At 42.0% G+C, this 19,964-nt stretch overlaps 1 protein-coding gene and 1 long non-coding RNA gene across 2 annotated transcripts in view; one reads left to right on the plus strand and one right to left on the minus strand.

Annotated features, from left to right (window-relative positions):
* LOC140704134 (uncharacterized) overlaps positions 1 to 7,036 on the minus strand; it is a 48,736-nt gene extending 41,700 nt beyond the window's left edge. The window contains exon 1 of the long non-coding RNA XR_012083257.2: positions 1 to 7,036. This exon is cut by the window's left edge and continues 7,437 nt beyond it. This is a non-coding gene — a long non-coding RNA (uncharacterized LOC140704134).
* Positions 1 to 19,964, plus strand: part of COL23A1 (collagen type XXIII alpha 1 chain) — a 412,306-nt gene that overhangs the window by 85,885 nt on the left and 306,457 nt on the right. The gene's annotated exons all lie outside the window — the stretch shown is intronic.

The following is a 19,964-nucleotide window of genomic DNA, read 5'->3' on the forward strand; positions in this document are numbered from 1 at the left end:
CCCAGTGAGCTATCCCAGAGTTGTGATACCTGCATGACTTTCTGATTCATCTCCATTTTCCAATCTGTAATTGAATTTGATTGCAGTTCTCCATGGCTTTGAACAGCTAGCCAAGTATTTGGAGCTCCATGCCTGTTTTGCCTGTTTGCCCTACCCATTTGTTTGCCTTCTAGTCTCATGGAGAATTTTTAGAGTTTGTGTATTTTGTGCATTTGCCATTGTCTAATAAACGCATTGCCCACCTGTGGATTTTGATTTTTTTTGTTTTATTTCATCATGATGAATATGTTTTAGAAACAAATAAAATACGTAAGCTTGGGGAGCTTATGTTTTTATGAGTCTGTGAATTTTGGCTGGCCTTTAGTAGTGAGTTCATTGTATATTGTTGCCAGATCTTGCACTTTTTTCCAGTCAGTCCTGTGAGACAAACACATAGGAAACAACCTAAACATGAGGAAGAGACATGGCTAGACATGCAAGATGACAGGCAAAAGTCTTATCGCTTCTTATCTGTAAGTAAGGGGAGCCATTTAGTCAGCATTCATTGCCTAGGATACCATCCAAAGTGACGAGAGAGATTCTTGTTGCTTGTGAGACCAGTGTCACAAGAGTGAACTGTGCTGCACTGAAGGGTGTGCTCCATTGGAAAGCTGAATTGGAGAGATTCAGCTTTGTTGTGACTTGATTTGATGTGTTTCGCAAAATTACTGTTCTGACTTTTTTTGATGTTTTGTATTCTGAGACTATGAAGTACCTTTTCCAAGGTACCTTTATTTTAGAAAGTTTTTTGAAACTTTAAATGTGAAGCAGCTTCACAGCAAACTTAAGCATGATGCTTAGCATTTGGTATTTGGAAGATGTTTTTGAAAACGAAGAACTGGCTTGTGAAAGAAGAAGCTTTGTGGAGAGAAGTGAATGCTGTCACTGCAGACAAGCCTCCTGACTTTGTAAGAACATTTTCAGGGGGGAAAGCCTGATCGAATCCTTCCATCATGAAAAAGTTTTAGTCTTCTAGAGGCAGAGAGAAAAAAACTGGTTTTGCAGGAAATAAGCTGGACCAAGCAGCTTTGTACATTGTGCATACAATAAAAAAAATAGAATTTAGGCATTTTGTAAGCAGAGCAGATTCCATCGTATTTGACCATGTAGTCACCCTTTCAGTTGAGAAAGAGAAAATAATTCTAATGAGTAGTTCAGAGGGACTCTGGAAGGGTAAGAACAGCTCACTGGGGAAGCTGCAGTAAGAAGCCAAATGTTGGGAGATTGGAGGGTAATCCATCTTTCCACTCCCATTTCCTCTGTACAAGAGATCTCCACTTCATGTAAATTCAGCGGCGTAATTGACATTTGCTTTTGTGTCATCTTGAAATATTTACTGTCAACAAGAAATCCATTTCCACCACCCATAAGCTGCCCATCGCGTCTGTGGAATCCTGCATTTCTCTTTCCCTTTCAGTGACTGTTTAGTAGGGAGGCAGGAGATAATATGGTGCTTTCATGTGTTTAACTTTGTTCTCTTTTTGAAGGTGCTTGACATACTCCTTTTCTGCAAGGTTTTGGTACATACAGTAAATGAGTACTTATAGCCATGTCCCGGGATTTGTAAGAAAATGATATAAAGCAGACTGTGACCTGCTTATTTTTATCTTGGGAGGCTGTCAGTTTCCGTGATCTTGATTGTTGACTTCTGCAGTCCTGCAGTTTACTTGTTTATTTGAGAAAAGGCCAAATCAAACAGCACCAGAACGGGTCTCTAATCTCTAGTGATAAAGAGTACCTTTGAGAGGAAATTACAGTGTAATGTTGAGACAAAGGGAATGTCAGAGGAGAGCATGCAAAACCATTGGTCTGTTTCTCTTTGAGTGTTTTCTGTAGCCTTTTTTGGTCTTTGAAAGATGTAGGAGGAGAATTTTTAAAATCTTGATTAAGAATATTTTAACACAGCCTCTCACCTGAAGTATGTTTCCACTCAAATGAGGATTTTTTAAAATATACTAATAGATGCTTTTTGTCAGTGTGAATAGATCTCACTGATGACCATTTTGCTGCTGCTAGGTAGACTGGACAGCGATCTCCCCCCGTCCATAGATTTTATATCATCTGGCAGTCCTGCTTTCAGTTGCAGTGTTTGGAGCCATATTCTTACTTTTACAAAACTTATGGGGGCACATTAGCAGCCTGCTAACTGGTTGGCTAGCTCAGTGGGTTGGGTATCTGGCTGCAGAGCCAGATGTGTTTGGAGTTCTGTTCCCCAGTTTGCATTCCAGAAGAGGCAACCTGTGTGGCCTTGTTAAGTTGCCCAGTCTCAGGGTCCCCCCCCCCCGAAAAAGGGAATAGAATACAGGTACCACATCTCAGTACTTTCTACCTGGAAAAAAACCATGAAAAGGGTCAGCATAAGTCAGAATTGACTTATGGCAATACAGTACTTTTCAGGGTTTTCTACGTAGAAAGTACTACCTTAGCCACTGAGCTGCCCAGCCTGCTCATTTTGAGAATACCCCAACTCTTTTTTTTGGCAGAATTATCCTGACAACAATAATCCATACTCTAGTAACCTTATTGTTAACTTATTTCAGTGCATTGCATGTGGAACTGGCCTTGTTAGTAGCGTAGAAGTGGCAGATAACACAAAAGACAGCTGCAACATTCAGAGCTGCCTTCTGGGAATCTATTTTGTCCTGATTAAAATAATATCAGTTTCTGTTTCTGAGCTCGGTTCATGCTGTTAAGGGGCTAAAGAAACTACTTCCCAGATATTTCAGGTAATGTGTACTTGCATATCAAATTGCCCAGATTTTAAGGTCATTTGGGGCACATGCTTTGCACTCACACCAGAGTTGAGGATGGTGATGGTCAAGGAAAAAGTGCCCTGCCTGTGGACCTCCCTCTATGTTCTCTTTTATATATTTATGGAATATATTTTATGTGCCTACAAGTCAGAAGCCATTTACAGTGATCCCAACAGGGCTTTAAAGGTAAGTGAGATATTTAAGGAGTGGGTTTTCCAGTTTCACTCCTCCAGTGAGTTTCCACGGTTGAGCAGGATTCAAACCAAGGCCATCGAATCCTAGTCCATCACTCTGTCTACTGCACTGAGTATCCCATGTTCTCTTTCTGTTGTTCATATGTGCTGTTAAATTGCCTCCCAACTCACGAAGACCCTATGAATGAGTGCTTTCCAAAATGTCCTGTCCTCAGCTGTCTCACTCAAGCCTGTGGTCTCTTTTAGGAAGTCAGACCATGTCATATTTGATATTCCTCTTTTCTTGCTGCCTTCCACCTTTCCCAGCCTTATTCTCTTTTAGATGCCACCGAAAGTGTTTTTAACTTCCTAAGCATTTTAGGAATTCTAGAGCCCATTGGTTCAATTGGTGTATACGCATGTGCCTATACATATAAAAATTTATATTAAGAGAGAGAAAGGGAGATTTCATATGATTATTACCTGTTTCTCTTGTAAGCTGCACTACTCCTATGAGAGCCGGTGTGTAGATATTCTGAAAAAACAATGTAGATAGCTTGTGGTGTTTGATTAAAAGAATAAACTAAAATTCCTTATTCGGAGTAAGGGAGAGAAAGGAAATCAGCTGTAATTTTGGGAAGTTAAATTTTAGGGAAGAAAAGCCTGAAGAATTACTCTCTTATTTTAGAAATCAATAATTTACTGAATAACAGAGATTGCTGTTCGTATACTTTCCGTTAACATGTTACATCTTTAATACTACAGCAGAAATATGGCTGGCAGTAATGGTTGCAAATTACAGATTACATTGATCTGATTACCAGATTCTTTTCTGTAGCTGTCATTTGGGCAATTATAGCACCCCTAGTTTAAAGACTTGATTTCAGACATTTTTGTGCTTTTAAAAGTGGCCCTGTCCTTTGCTTAGAGCAACAGCTTCCTGTAAGTATTTCAGATTCCTTTTAACCCAGCAAGTTTAGCTAAATATTGACATTTTTTTTGTTATGTCCGATCAAGTCAGAACTAGACATGGGGGCGAATATAAAAATTAATGAGCATATTTGTTAAATATCCCTGATTCAGACATACATACTTTATTATTACAGCATCAAGCCATACAGAAAACAAAATTGAATGCAGAGCTTGAAGTACTGACATATCCTGCAAAAAGCCAAATCAAATAAACAAAAAGCAATAAAACTACAAATATAACAATAAAAGACCAATGTCTAAGGGTTTGGCTATCTATTTTGGCTACTATGGCATGCCACCCAAAAAGTTCTGTAGTAGTCCAATTTTGATCAATTAACAATTGGTTACAGTAGTCCGAGTCTGATTGGCTTGTCATGTCTTTTAATAGAGGTGTAATATTTTTTCCCCTCAAATCTTGTTATGCCTGTTACATCTGGGCATCATATGCTCAAAAAAGCTCAATAGATTCTATCTCACCAGATCCACAAGGGCAGAGTCTTTGTTCCCTCGGGATCTTCTTAAATCTGCCTTCCAACACCTCTGAGGGAAAGGCCTCACATCTAGCCAGAGTAAAGGCTTTCCTAAACTTATATGTCTCAAGCTGTGATAAAAAGGCCATGGGGCGCAAGCGATATTTGTGCGTGTCTATCACTCTAAAGTTGGGGCATCTGCTAAGAGCTACCTGTCTTTCCATGTCCATTATTCTCTGTTTAAGGGCTGATTTCGCTTCATCCCATTGCATATTCAATACAGTGGGGTCTCGACTTACGAATGGCTCGACATACAAACGTTTCGACTTACGAACTGCTCTCATAGGAATATATGGACTCGACTTACGAACTTAGATTCGAGTTACGAATTCTTTTTTTCCCTTTTTTTAAAAGCTAAGTCATCTTAGGTTAAAAGAAAAAAAGAAAAAATATCCCCGTCTAGTGGCAGAAGGCGGAATAGCAGCTTCCCATTAGTTTCTATGGACGAAAAGAGCAGATACGGATTAAATGGTTTTCAATGCATTCCTATGGGAAATGCAGATTCGACTTAAGAACTTTTCGACCTGAGAACTGCCTTCCAATACGGATTAAGTTTGTAAGTCGAGACCCCACTGTATTGCTTGTGGAGAGAAGCCCATAACTTGCAATTTGTTTAGGACCACTTTCAACCACTTTGATTGAAAATTGTCCCAATGAGTTTCCATGGCCAAGTGGGGCTTCAAATTTAGGCTGCCTAAATCATAGTCCTTCACTCTGACTACTACACTGGGAATCATAAATACTGATACAATAATGGTTGAAATCCAGTAATAAATGGCAACACAAAAATATGCCAGGCTCCTTCCCTCCGTATATCTAGGAATATCATAAAGACAGAATCGTTTAAAGCTAACTTTAATAATTGAATATACAATGACAGCTTTTAAAAATTCTGAATTTTTCTAGGAGTATTCATTTTCAGGATTATAATTATTGTTTATTGTATCACTGTATTATTTTACAATGTTTTCAGTTCCAAATAATAATTAGAAAAAACATATTGCCCACTTCTGCTATTTATTTCATACTTGTATTCTGTGTTCACTTCAAGGAGCGTGACATCCAGGATTATTAGTTTCAATACTGGTCAAGTGAGTTAGATTAAGAGATGATTAGATTACCTGTGATGTCCAATGAGGTGGTCAGGGTGCTTGTGCGATGTCTTGCCACCTCCTTCTCCTTTGACCCTTGACCAGCTTGGCTCATCAATGCAGCCAAGTCGGTAACAACAGAATGGGCCACTGCAAAAATTAATAGGTCTCTCCAGGAGGGCATGGCTCCCCCTGCACTCAAGGAGACACTCATTAGGCCCATTCAATAGAAACCTAATTTGGCGGCAGATGAAATTGGTAATTATAGGCCCATCGCCAATGTTTCTTTCTTAAGAAAAGTGGTCAAGAGGGTGGTGGCTGATCAGCTCCAGGCACACTTGGAGGAAATTGATGGCCTTGATCCATTCCAGTTGGGCTTCAGGCCATGGCATGGTACAGAAACAGCATTGGTTGCCCAGTAGGATGACCTCCTGAGGGAGGCCGACAGGGGCAAGATGTCCTTGTTGGTCCTCCTTGATATCTCAGCAGCCTTTGATACCATTGACCAAAGTATCCTCCTGGGGCGGCTCTCCAAGCTGGGGATCGGTGACTTCGCTTTGGCATGGCTCTGTTCCTTCTTGGAGGACCATCCCCAGAGAGTGCAGCTTGGTGAGATGACTTCCACCCCGTGGATCCTCAATTGTGGGGTTCCTCAGGGGTCGATCATCTCGCCAGTGCTATTTAATATCTATATGAGGCTGCTGGGTGAAGTCATCCGGAGTTGTGGAGCTCTGTGTCATCACTGATAACACCCAGCGCTACCTCTCCTTTTCTCCAACTGCAATGGATGCTGTTCTGTCCCTTGAGCGCTGCTTGGGGACTGTTCTGGGATGGATGAGGTTGAATCCAGACAAGACGGAAATCTTGCATGTGGGCAGCTCTGGTGTCAGTGGGTTGGGAGACTCCCTTTCCTTTGGGGGAGTGACTCTTCCCACAAAGAAGGAGGTTCACAGCTTAGGCATCTGCCTGGACCCGGATCTCACCATAGAAATTCAGATGACACCTGTGGTCTGGGCAGCCCATTTCCTTCTTCAGAAGATTGCCCAGCTGTGTCCCTGGGCACTCACAACTTTGATTCATGCACTCGTAATCTCAAGGATAGACTACTACAGTGCTTTCTATGTGGGGCTACCCTTGAGCTTGATGCAGAGACTACAACTGGTTTAGAATTCAGTGGCCAGATTAATAACCAAATTTCGGGGTGAAGAAATTTTAGCACATCTTCCTCATTCTGGCCGCCCTTCATTGGCTACCAGTTCATTTCCTCATCAACTTCAAGGTTATGATGATAACATTCAAAGCTCTAACTGGTTTAGGACCTTGATATCTAGCAGACCACCTGTTCCCAGCCAGATCTGTCCGTAATATCCAATCTTCACAGGCAGATGGTTGAAGGCCTTGATCCCAAAGGAGGCCTGGATGGAAAGAACAAGAAACTGGTCTTTCTCCACAGTTGCCTCCGTCTGTGGAACAATCTGCCCATGGAGTTATGCCTGGCACCCTCTTTGGTTGGGTTTAAACAAGCATTGAAAACGTGGCTTTCCTTTGGCATTAGGCTTTCCATGAGCATTAAGTTGTTGATATCCCCCCTTCCCTTTTGTCATCCTCTTTGCCATCCTTTCATCATCCTTTCTACCATCTGTTACATACAGCACTGATGGTACCTGTCTGTCATGGGTTTGGAGGGAAAGTTCCATCCTATGGGGAGTGGAAGGCGGGACATCAGGGGGGAGGAGCTGTACTGTATATATATTTGAAGCTGGAGTTGGAGTCTGTGTGTCAGACTGAGTACAACTGTGTGTCAGTTTGTACATACCTGATAGGTTCAGGTTTCTTTATAGGTAGCCAGAACTGATAGGTTCAGGGTCTGTGCTTTACTTTAAAGGGTTCTGTGGGAACCAAACTGTTATATGTATATGATTGAGACTTTGCCACGTTACAGTATCTTATTTACTTGATCTTTTTATTTACCCTGTTTGTTATTTAAATAAACCTTGTTCTTTTATTTGTTAAAATCCATTCCTGGTCTGTGTGACTCCTTATAGGGAATGGTTGGTGGCAGCTTAATTATAGTGTGGCATACTCCGGTAGGTCTGGGGTTGTCACATTGATTGGTGGCAGCGGTGGGATACGACTGGTCCAGTTGTCCAGTGGTCCAGCAAAGCCTTGGCAAGTGTGCCCAGAGCAAGGGGGGTCTAGTCAGAGAAAATCTGAGGGCGCGTAGGTAATCTTCTAGGCTTACCTCACGGGGAGGTGCGCTAGTGGAAGAACGTGCACACTCAGATTGGGGACTAGATTAGGGAGCTCTGAGGCAACCTGTTTTGGCGGGAAAGGGCTGAGGCAAAGCTGTGTGAAGTAACAGTGATCTAGCCTGTCTGCTGGGAGGCCTAGCAGAGGGGGTGGATTCTGCCTGGCAACAGTTGCAAGTTAGTGCTGAAGGAACAGCAGCAATCTATAGAAAGCTGTTTCTGAGGCAAAAGGGAAAAAGTCGTCGCTTTATTTTGAGGCTTGACTTTTGAAGGCAGCCTGTTCTGGGGGGGATTATGCCCTTGACTCGAAGCCAAATGGCAGAAATGGGTGAAGTGAGGGAACCACAGGTAGACCAAGGTTCTGAGGAGGAATTTGGCTCAGTGCAGGATGAGAGCACGGGAGAACAGAACCCAGAACTCAGAAAAATGCTCCGAGCCCAACAGCATGAACTGAGGGTGAGGGAAATGGAGGAAAGATTAGAGAGAGAAAGAATGGAGGAAAGGGAGAAACAGAGACAATTCGAATTAGAGAGAGAGAAAATTGCTCTGGAAAAAGAAAGGATGGCGTTTGAGTTAAGAAAATTGGAAATGATGAACCAGAACAATAATAACAATAGGGATTCTGAGGTGGGCCAATTGTCTAAAACTGACCTGAAGAAATTCCCTGTGTACAACAAGGGAGATTGCCCTGAGGTGTTCTTTTCCCTCATGGAAAGAGCGTTTGTGGACTTCTCAGTTAGGGAAACTGAGAAGATGACCATTATGCGATCTTTAATCAGTGGCAGCCTGGCAGAAGTCTATGCAGAGATGCCAGTGGAGCTGTTGAAAGACTTCGATGAGTTTAAAAAACTGGTGTTTGCCAGACATGGGATAACTGCTGAACAGCTGAGGCAAAAATTCAGGTCACTCACCAAAAAACCAGAGCAGACTTTTACCCAAGTGGGGGCCCAACTGGTGAGGTTGCTAGAGAAATGGCTGTCTCAGGAGGGGACAGAGACCTTCCAGCAGCTCAAAGACCTGATAGCGCTGGAACAGTTTTATTCAGTCCTGCATGGGGAACTGAAGTTCCAGGTGAGGGAGAGGAAACCGAAATCTGTGACAGAGGCAGCAGAGATCGCAGATTTTATTTACCAAATAAGAAAGCCCTTAGGTGCTGAGGGGAAATCTGTAGGTAAGCCCAAAGAAACCTACAGCAAGTACTCTCAGGGACCAGGGAAAAACCAGCAAGGGGGAGGGGCCCATGTTGAAGGGAAGCCCTCAGACATGAAACCACAAAGACCTCAGATTTTGGAGGGAAAACCAAAACCAGATGAGAAAGACTCAAAATACAGCAGAAAATGTTATTTCTGTCAAGGAAAGGGCCATCTAATCTCAGAGTGTGAGAAATTAAAGCAGCTAAAGGGAAATTTGCCTCATGATTTGAGTGGAACCAAGCCAAAAGCTGTGTTCTGTGTCCAGACAGAGCAAAGCTCCTTGCCATTGAGGGAGCCTGTTACCAGGGCTACTCAATCTGGAACAGTTACATCTGCTGATCAGGCTGGGGAAAATGGTCCTCTTGTGGAGGTCAAGCGCTGCTTACTAGTGAGGACAGATTCGCAGTTGTTTGAGACCGCAGGGGTGGACGTAGGAATACTTGACCATCAGTATAGGGGGCTAAGGGATACTTGTTCCCAGGTGACCCTGTGCCATCCAGACATTATTCCTGGGAAGTATATAATCCCAAATGAGAGCTTGAAGGTGGCAGGGATTGAGGGACAGGTGATCTGACTGCCAGTAGCTGAGGTACCTGTGAGCTTTCAAGGCTGGAGGGGAGTTTGGCGGCTAGCAATTTCATCGACTCTGCCAGCAGCCGTGCTCGTGGGAAATGACCTGGCTGAACATGTGAAACGGGTGCTAGTGATTACACGCTCACAAGCCACCACGGGGACAGTTCAGGGGGGTACTGAAGGGCCCGAGGCGGAAGCAGATGAGGGTAGTTCCGAAGCTGTGGTGGAAACCTTAACCACAGACAGCAAATTTGGCCAAGAGCAAAAGGCAGACGCCACTCTCCAAAAGTGTTTTGAACAGGTGACAGACACCCAGCTAACACCTGAAACCACAGCGAGATTTCGTGAGAAAAAGGGAATTTTATATAGAGAGACCCTGATGAATATCTCAAAAGGGGGAGATGGGATCAGAAGTCAGCTAGTGGTACCTGAAAAGTATCGCCCCATGATCTTACAAAGGGGGCACTCTGACATGTTTGCTGCGCACTTAGGGGTGAACAAAACACAGCGGAGAATCACACAAAATTTTTACTGGCCTGAAATAGGGAAGCAGATCAAGGAGTTCTGTAAACAATGTGATGTGTGTCAGAGGCAGGGGAATAACCGTGACAGGACAAAAGCGAAGTTGTGCCCTTTGCCTGTGATTGACACCCCGTTCAAATGTATAGGAGTGGATATTGTGGGACCTTTGCCCAAGGCCACAAAGAGGGGGAACAGGTTCATTCTCACCATTGTGGACCATGCCACGAGGTACCCCGAAGCCATTCCCTTGACTAACATTGAAACTAACACAGTGGCAGATGCCTTGGTGGGGTATATGTCCAGGATGGGATTTGCCTCAGAAATAATCACAGATTTGGGCGCATCGTTTACATCCAAGCTCATGAAACGGTTATGGCAAATCTGTGGAATTAAACACAAGGAAACCACTGCCTATCACCCCGAAAGTAATGGGTTAACGGAGAAGTTCAATGGGACTCTGATGCGCATGATTAGGGCTTACTTGGCAGAGAATCCAAACAATTGGGACCAGAAGCTGCAATCCCTTTTGTTTGCTTATCGATCAGTGCCCCAAGCCAGTACCGGGTTCAGTCCGTTTGAACTTTTGTTTGGGAGAAGGGTGAAAGGGCCACTTGATTTGATCAAACAAAATTGGGAGCAGATCACCCAGGATGACCCACAAGACGTTGTGACATATATAGACTCTTTAATGAATGACCTAAAGAGAAACCTAGAGCTAGCAGCAGAAAACCTGCAAGCTCAGAAGGTCAGACAGAAAACTTGGTATGACCAGAAAGCCAGGGAGAGGCACTTTAACCCAGGGGAGGAAGTGCTTTGGCTTAGGCCCTGCAAAGAGAACAAACTGCAGCTCAAATGGGCAGGACCATACAGGGTCATTTCCAAGATGTCGGATCTGAACTACCTTATAGAGCAGGAGGAACACCAAGCACGAAGGGTGGTACATGTGAATGCCCTGAAACCCTACTACAGAGGGGAACAGAGGGTTTTATTTGCAATAAAAGCAGCTGAGAGTGAGGAAGCTGAATTACCCTTCTGGGAGGGTAGAGGGGAAGTAAAATACAACCCAGATGAGGTAAAGATCAGTCCTGCACTCACCCAAGACCAGCAGCAAGAACTAAAAGTGCTGCTCACCAAATATCAAAAGGTGTTTTCAAATAAGCCGGGGATAGTGAAGGGAGTGATGCATCGGATCCATACAGGGGATGCAACCCCACAAGCAGTATCCCCATACCGAGTGACGGGACCCTATAGGGACAAGGTGCGGAAGGAGCTGGACGAGATGCTTAGGGAGAACATAATCGTCCCCTCTTCTAGTCCTTGGTCCTCTCCGATAGTCCTAGTGGACAAGCCTGATGGGAGCATTAGGTTTTGTGTAGATTACCGGAAATTAAACCGCGTAACCACACCTGATGCCTACCCGATGCCCAGGCTAGACAACCTGATTGAAACCATAGGGGGTTGTCGGTTCATTTCATCATTGGACCTAGTAAAGGGATACTGGCAATTAAGGATTGATCCCAGGGATCAAGAAAAGACCGCATTTTGCAGCCCTTTTGGTCTCTATGAGTTTAGAGTCCTGAGTTTTGGTCTCAGAAATGCACCAGCCACATTCCAAAGGCTGATGGACCAGACCTTAGCAGGGCTCAGTGACTTTACTGTGGCCTACATTGACGATATAGGGATCTTCAGCAATACCTGGGAAGATCACCTGAAACACCTGGAGATAGTGCTGCAGAGGTTAAGTGCAGCAGGGCTAACAGTAAAGGCAAGCAAGTGTCAGCTGGGTAGCCCAGAAATAAAATACTTGGGTCACATAGTGGGGGGAGGAGTAATCAAACCCCTAGAGGCCAAAATAGAAGCCGTTCGTGATTGGCCCAGACCCAACACCAAGAAAAAAGTCAAATCATTTCTTGGGTTGGTGGGCTACTACAGAAAGTTCATCCCGAGGTTTAGCGAGATAGCGACTCCGCTGACCGATCTGACGCGGAAGAAGGCTGATGACCGCATCCCGTGGACCAGCGACTGTGAGGAGGCGTTCCGGAGGTTGAAGGAGGCGCTCATCCATTATCCAGTGCTGCGTGCTCCAGACTTCGACCGGGAGTTCATCATATACACCGATGCGTCTAACAGCGGGGTAGGAGCAGTTCTTTGCCAGGAGGAGGAAAATGGTGACCAGCATCCAGTGTCCTACCTGAGTAGGAAACTCCAGAAAGGTGAGAGACATTTGGCAACCGTGGAAAAGGAGTGCCTGGCCATAGTATACGCGATTCAGAAGGCCAAACCTTACATCTGGGGAAGACATTTTGTTCTGTGCACTGACCACTCACCACTGCAGTGGTTAAAGACAATGAAAACCCATAATAGTAAACTTATGAGGTGGGCTTTAAACCTGCAAGATTATGACTTTGAAGTGAAGGTGGTCAGAGGGTCAATGAACTGTGTTGCTGACGCCTTGTCAAGAAGACCCGAAGAATGAAGACGGCGAAGAAACCATGGACTATGTATATATTTTGATGACCAAAAGTTAAATGTACTTGTTTATTAAACATGCTTGGTTTGTATTAATAAAGGTAACTTAATGTATTGTAAATGTTAATGTTAAATGCATAAGTGATATGTTTAACCTAGAGTGTAAGTATGGGATTGTGTTATTGTATAACTGTTTTTGTGTGTTTTGATCCTGGTTGTTTTTTTGGAGAAAAGCACTTTAGCTTTTCCCCTGCAAAACAACTTATAAAGAGGGGAGGTGTTACATACAGCACTGATGGTACCTGTCTGTCATGGGTTTGGAGGGAAAGTTCCATCCTATGGGGAGTGGAAGGCGGGACATCAGGGGGGAGGAGCTGTACTGTATATATATTTGAAGCTGGAGTTGGAGTCTGTGTGTCAGACTGAGTACAACTGTGTGTCAGTTTGTACATACCTGATAGGTTCAGGTTTCTTTATAGGTAGCCAGAACTGATAGGTTCAGGGTCTGTGCTTTACTTTAAAGGGTTCTGTGGGAACCAAACTGTTATATGTATATGATTGAGACTTTGCCACGTTACAGTATCTTATTTACTTGATCTTTTTATTTACCCTGTTTGTTATTTAAATAAACCTTGTTCTTTTATTTGTTAAAATCCATTCCTGGTCTGTGTGACTCCTTATAGGGAATGGTTGGTGGCAGCTTAATTATAGTGTGGCATACTCCGGTAGGTCTGGGGTTGTCACACCATCTTTATAGCCATCTGTTTTAATTTATCCTACTAGTTATTGTATCTGTTGAATTTTTGTATTATTTTATTATTGTGTTTTAATATTGTGTTGTTTGTCTTGTTATTGTTAGCTGCCCAGAGTGGCCTGGCTGCCAGATGGTGCAGGGTATAAATAGATAGATAGATAGATAGATAGATGGATAGATGGATAGATGGATAGATGGATAGATAGATAGATAGATAGATAGATAGATAGATAGATAGATAGATAGATAGATAGATAGATAGATAGATAGATAGATAGATATTGTAAACATCTCTATACACCTGCCAAAAATAGGTTAACATTTTGTCTCTTGCATTCCAAAACATGGCTCTACAGTCAGTAGAGCATTCATAGTGTTCCTGGATTGCATTTTTTATTGCCAATTTATTATTTTGACTGTTTAAAATAGGTTTAGAATTGTTTTGTTTCTGTATAACTTAGCTACAACAATCTCACTATTATTTCTTTCTCCTCTTCTCCTGCTCTCAGTAAATGTGATAAATATTTGCTTTATTACTTTTTGCTAGTATTGAGATTTGGAATTCTGCCTCTGTAGTTTGGGGTAATGCTACAGGTCATTCACACATTAGTGGGTGCCCCTCTCTTTTATCTTCACGCTGTATCAGTAAATTGCAAATATAAGGGAGAGTTGTATATGATGGTGAGTGTGAGTGAGTTTCAGTTGCTACTGACATAACAATGCTCTTGTATTGTCTCCCAGCATCAGTAGGTGAATTATTCTGGCACAGTTCATTCAGTTGTGATGCTTTGTGGGTTTATGTAGTGTAGGATAACTGTGAGTCAAGCAAGTTTAGTAGATAACCAGGAAACAGATTCATTAGCAGAACTCTGCCAGGACTCTGGCAACTCTGTTTCATAGAGATTTTAAAATATTGAGTGCACTGCCTATGATTCACTATCTGTGCTAAGTATACTCAGCTTATTGCCTTGGCTTGTCTTCTAGGTATTTTGCCATCTTTTTTTATCCCTCTGAACTCTTTCCAATTTGTGAATATAATTTCTGAAATATGGTGCGTGAAACTGAACAATAAAAAGCAGCAGTATGTTGCTTCTGTCTGAGGTGACGATACTACTTTTCATGCAGTCTAAAAGTGAGCAGTAGAACTACAGCTGATTAGAATATTTTAATTCATTTGGATGAACACATTATTCACAACACACCTGTTTCTTGAATGTGGGAGATACTATGTGTGAATTAGAGCTGGGATATGTCACACTACTATAAAAATCTACTTGAAATTCTTTTGCTGTTTAAACATTGAGAAAGACTCAAATGCACAGTGAGTGTTTTATATCCTGAGTTTCTGATCTCATAGTATGTCATCTATACATTTGTTCAATATGTCTTTGCAGTCATGAGTACTAGAAACATTTCTGAATGCTGATAATGTAAGATTATGTGGGTTTCTGTATAACATTATCTGGTGTTTGGTAGTTACAAGGTGGGATTCATAGAAATAACACTTGAAGAGGCTATGGTTGGTGATTTTCCTTCTAACTGCATCTTTTAGCATACATTGAATCTTGTTCCAAAGGTCCCTTGGCCTTAAGAGGAGCTAGAGAGTCTGCAGCGGGATGTGAAAGTGGGCCTTTGAAAAAATTTTGCATGTAAGTGTGCGTATATTACATGTAAGTATGAGTGCAGCCTTAGGGGGCTCTTAGAAGTGATTTAAAATGGTTATAATTCCAAAGAATAATTAGAAAAAACATATTGCCCACTTCTGTTATTTATTTCATACTGGCATTCCATGTTCACTTCAAGGAGCGTGACATCCAGGAGTATTAGTTTCAATACTGGTCAGGTGAGTTAGATTAAGAGCTGATTAGATTTCCATTGTTATCTAGTGAATTTTTATAACTTGAGTTTGGATTTTAAATGTAGCTTTTCTTATCCATTAACCATAACACTGTTTAAACACATTAACCATAACACTATGGTTACAACTGCAGCTACTGCGATTGTAAGAGCTACTGCAGTTCCTAGCTGTATTGTGAGAGGAAAGAAAGAGTCTAAACATTTTCAATTACTGTATTAAGAAAACTCACTCCTCCAGTTTCTAATGATGATACTCACTAATCCCACAAATGCTAGACCAGTCCCTACTGTATTAAAATATTGTAATGTGACCAAACATTTCTATTTTCAGGGGATAGCTTGTCTAATCTGACAAAATGGTAATAGTTATTCTTGGAGAAGAGATTTTCAGTCAGCAAGGAGAGGAGTAACCAGGGAGCCATCTTTTTCTATAAAAACCAAGAGAAAGAACTGACAGAAAGTTTTTCAAATATGCATAGCTGATCTTGACTCAGATATTCCATTCTCCATCTGTGGGGAACTCTAAGTATCCAAATATCCGGATCTGCCATATGAATCTTAGAAGAAAATGTTGCCCTTTGTTTTTCCACGTTATGTAACACGTTCCCTCGGTGGCTGATAGATTTCACCCTGATTCCTCGTACAGAGCACACTTATTTGATAGTCAGGTTTGTGAAGGGAAAGAAAATCTAACATAAAGTTTAAAAAGAAAAATCCTTGTAATCAGCATGTTTGTGTTAAATTTTCTATGCTTCTCAATTTAGAAAGGAACATACAATTGTCTTTTTAAATTAAGGTACTATAACACATTGCAGACTGCCTGTTGTAGGTACAGATTTTAATTTTGTATGCAAATGATTGCATTGGTCATATGAAATCCATCATTTCATATAGTGACCTTGAAGTGTCCAAAGTGTTCATGCAGTTGTATTTGCATGCACCACACACATCTGAAAGAAATCTTCCATTCTTGTCTCGCTGAAACAATGTTATAAACAGAGAATGCATCAAAGAGTTTGATTTATTGCTACTTCTGTTGTGACTGTTGTCCATCGTACTTCTGTTTCTGTGAACATTAATTGTGTTCAGGTATGTCAGCAATAGGATGTTTGTGATCACTCATCATTGAACTGTTCTGTTGAATGTAAAAGTCAGAAAACAGATTCATAACAAAACAAGCAAACAAAACAGCACGTTTCGCAAAATGACTTCTTTCTCTTGGTAATCCTTCCTTAGAACTGTTTAAATTACTAAAAGAGCTGAAACAGTATCATCTGAAGCAATGTGGTTATTCTGTCATCTCTGAATGATTCTCATTGTAAAAACATTCATCCAATTGATTCAGTATGACTTCCAGAAGATTACTTTATTCTGAAAGACCAGATCAATCCAATGTTTACTTCTGAAAGTAAATTCAAGAAGTATAAACTCTTTTTTGGGGGGGGTAGGGGGCATGCCAGGCACCAAAGGATGGACTAAAAAACACATGACATGCTGACCCACCCTGCACACCCATGTTGAACTGGTCCTGCACTTGTGCTTCCAGCACCCATTATCAAATTAACATGGCTGAATCCGTGTCCAGTGCAGCGGCAAGCTCACCTGACACTGGAGCAGTGGCTGCATCCTGGCTAGTCGAAGGCCTTTCACCGTCCAACCTGATGTCTTCAACCGTTTCTTGGCTCTGGACTCCCTTATGTGCTGGACGTGAACATGCGCTTTCTGCTCTGCCCTCAACCTGGCTGATCTGTTCCGTTGACTGGTGTTCCCTTGGTGAATCTGCAACTCCCGACACCTCTTGCACACTAGCCTCTAAGGCAGTGAAACAAGACAAAAGATTGTTAGCAATGGATTTCAGTTTAGCCCGTTTGTACGCCTTGGACTCTCTTGATGAGCGCCACAGCTGATTGTCCTTAGTCCCTTTATCCAAAACAGACACACCACTACAATTATTTGAATGCATAGGGGGGTATGGACTCAAGACCCGAACTACTGCTTAATCCAGGGCAAAGCTCTGTGGGGGTTTGTCCTCCCCCTTAACCCTAAAACTTCTTTTCTTTTTTTAAATTAATTTTTATTTTTATAAATATCCATATATAGAAGAAATCCCTTGGGATTTCTTCACCTGTTCTCAACCCCCCTCTCTCTTTCCTCCTTTCTTTTTAAAGTTTTTTTTAAAAAAACACAAACACACATAATATTCACCAAGCAGGTTCAGCCAGGGATCAAGGGTGATCCCACAGCCTTTTCCTCCAACCTTGGGGAGTGCCGGTGCACCCCCCCCCCAAAGCTCTCTTCTGAAACGATGGCTGCTACACAGCAAGAAATGTTAGCAGCATTGCACACAGCCACTGCTAGGGACGTGGGGGAGCATCCTTTTAAGGATGCTCCCCCTTCCCCTCAGGTAAATCCGAGGATAACGCGTCTCACGTTATCCCATGGGAAGGGCAAAGGAGCTCCACACGGCAACAAGCGCCAGTGGAGCCAACATGGGACAAGCAGATTCCATTCACTTAATAGGACTCCCTCTCTCTCTCTTTCCATTCCTATAACTGCCGCACTATATCTACATCTGAGGCAGAGTATCTTGAAGCAGATTGCAGTGGGTGGGGGGACTCTGTTCCATAATGTTGTCCATCATGTTGAAAGTTGGATGCAGATCACCAGAAAGGAGGAGAAAAAAAGGGTTCCTGATTTGCAAAAAATTGCATATGCTAATTCATATCTAGATGCAAAATTGTATTAATTTTAACAGCATTACAGTTCATCTCACTCTGGTGGAGAAGACTGGAACCAACTGACTTTTGTGCCTGCAGAATGTGCTGTCCACATGCTGAGTGGACAGTCAATTCCACAGCTCCTGATCCTTCTTGCTTTTGGTTCCTGCATATAAAATCTGATTAGTTCTGCACAAATCCTAGAATAGAATGGACATTCAAAAGAAGGAATGTCCTCTGGTAGCTGTCTTACTTAGGTAAGAAGTTTCAGATCACAGGAGTAGCCAATGACAAAGCTCTTTCATTTACGTGCATGACACATGCCTTAGAAGGCAACGAGACTGAAAGAAAATCCTGGGTAACCTTTAGTATGCTCCTTCAGGTGAGCCTACACATGTCACTAGGATGCACACATTTTTATTAGCTTTTTGCAAACCATGAATATGTGGATTAAGCAAAAGATTTAAAATATCTGTAAATGTATGTCTTTGATGAATGCTACAACGATATGTATTCTTGTGCTCTGTAGGTAGTTCTATCATCAGTTTGTCTAATTAGTTAAAATACTGTTTGGTGGGAAATGTATATCTGATTAAATGAGCACCAGATGTTTTAAATACATATTTTAATATAAATATATAAAAACATATTGCCATTGTAAAAGAAACATGGCCATCCTATGTTATTGTTCAAAAAGAAATGTCTTTTTAAGAGTTACAGTGCCTTCTTCAACAATACTGTTTCCATATTATGCCATTGTAAGTACTGTAAAGAGACGAAATATTATAGCCTGCCAAATTTTATGCTATAGTTAGTGTGCTCATTTTTGTATTATCAGAAAAAAAATATGAGCGGGAAGATACTAAGCTCCAGTTCCACCAGTGAAAAATATATTTGGTAAGAATGCCATCAGTAGCCCATTCCTTGAGTATGTGGAATCTGGCAGTAACTGGGTATGAAGAATGTGTCAGAAATTGTACAAATCCAACATGCTGATTTGCTATTATCATCATATCTAATGTGCATGAATTCCTGAACTTGATTATAGTCCAGCATAACCAGGGGACACAGGTGAGCAATGTGAAGGATAAAGGTGCCTTTGCTATTCTCTAGGTCTTTCTCCTAGCATCTCAACATGATTGCTTTGGTAATTGGGTGACAGGCATCCAAACAGCGACTTGACTCTCTGATGATGAAGGATGTTGTTGTGCTAGGAAAGAAACAAATGTACATTCAGGGGGCCATGTTGATTGAAAGAAATGGGGTTGAATACAGAGCAAGCAACTGAAGAGCTCAGACAAGAAAGAACAAATGCATCTGTGTGTATAGTTAGTTGCAGTTGTTTATAACTTAACATGGATCAACAGCAGACAGAAAGGTCAGAGGAAGACTGTGCCTCATGCTGGTATTATGTTTTGGCCTGAAGGACTAGAAAAGTCAGATAAAGACACATTTGGACCCAATTAAAGCAGGCAGACTACTATGAAAGGGACATATGATGCAATTGGTCACCCCATTTCCAAGTCCTTGTGTTCTTTTCAAATGCATACTAAGTCATGACCCATTGTTAATTGGGATTTTAAGTTCAGGCTAAACACTTACAAATCTTAATATATTTTCCATTGTACATGATGTGTCAAAAGGATATAACAGCTGCCCTTGTCATACTTTGGATTGTGTGTTTGTCTCTTATTTATATAATGTACCAAGTTTCTGTTGTTATTTAGTTGTAAGTCATGTCTGACTCTTCGTGACCCCATGGACCAGAGCACGACAGGCCCTCCTGTCTTCCACTGCCTCCCGGAGTTGGGTCAAATTCATGTTGGTAGCTTCGCAGACACTGTCCAACCATCTCATCCTCTGTCGTCCCCTTCTCCTCTTGCCTTCACTCTTTCCCAACATCAGGGTCTTTTCTAGAGAGTTCTCTTCTCATGAGATGGCCAAAGTACTGGAGCCTCAGCTTCAGGATCTGTCCTTCCAGTGAGCACTCAGGGTTTATTTCCTTCAGAATGAATACGTTTGATCTCCTTGCAGTCCAAGGGACTCTCAAGAGTCTCCTCCAGCACCATAAT

This window comes from Pogona vitticeps, chromosome 2 (genome assembly GCF_051106095.1).
Source record: "Pogona vitticeps strain Pit_001003342236 chromosome 2, PviZW2.1, whole genome shotgun sequence".
NCBI lineage: Eukaryota > Metazoa > Chordata > Lepidosauria > Squamata > Agamidae > Pogona > Pogona vitticeps.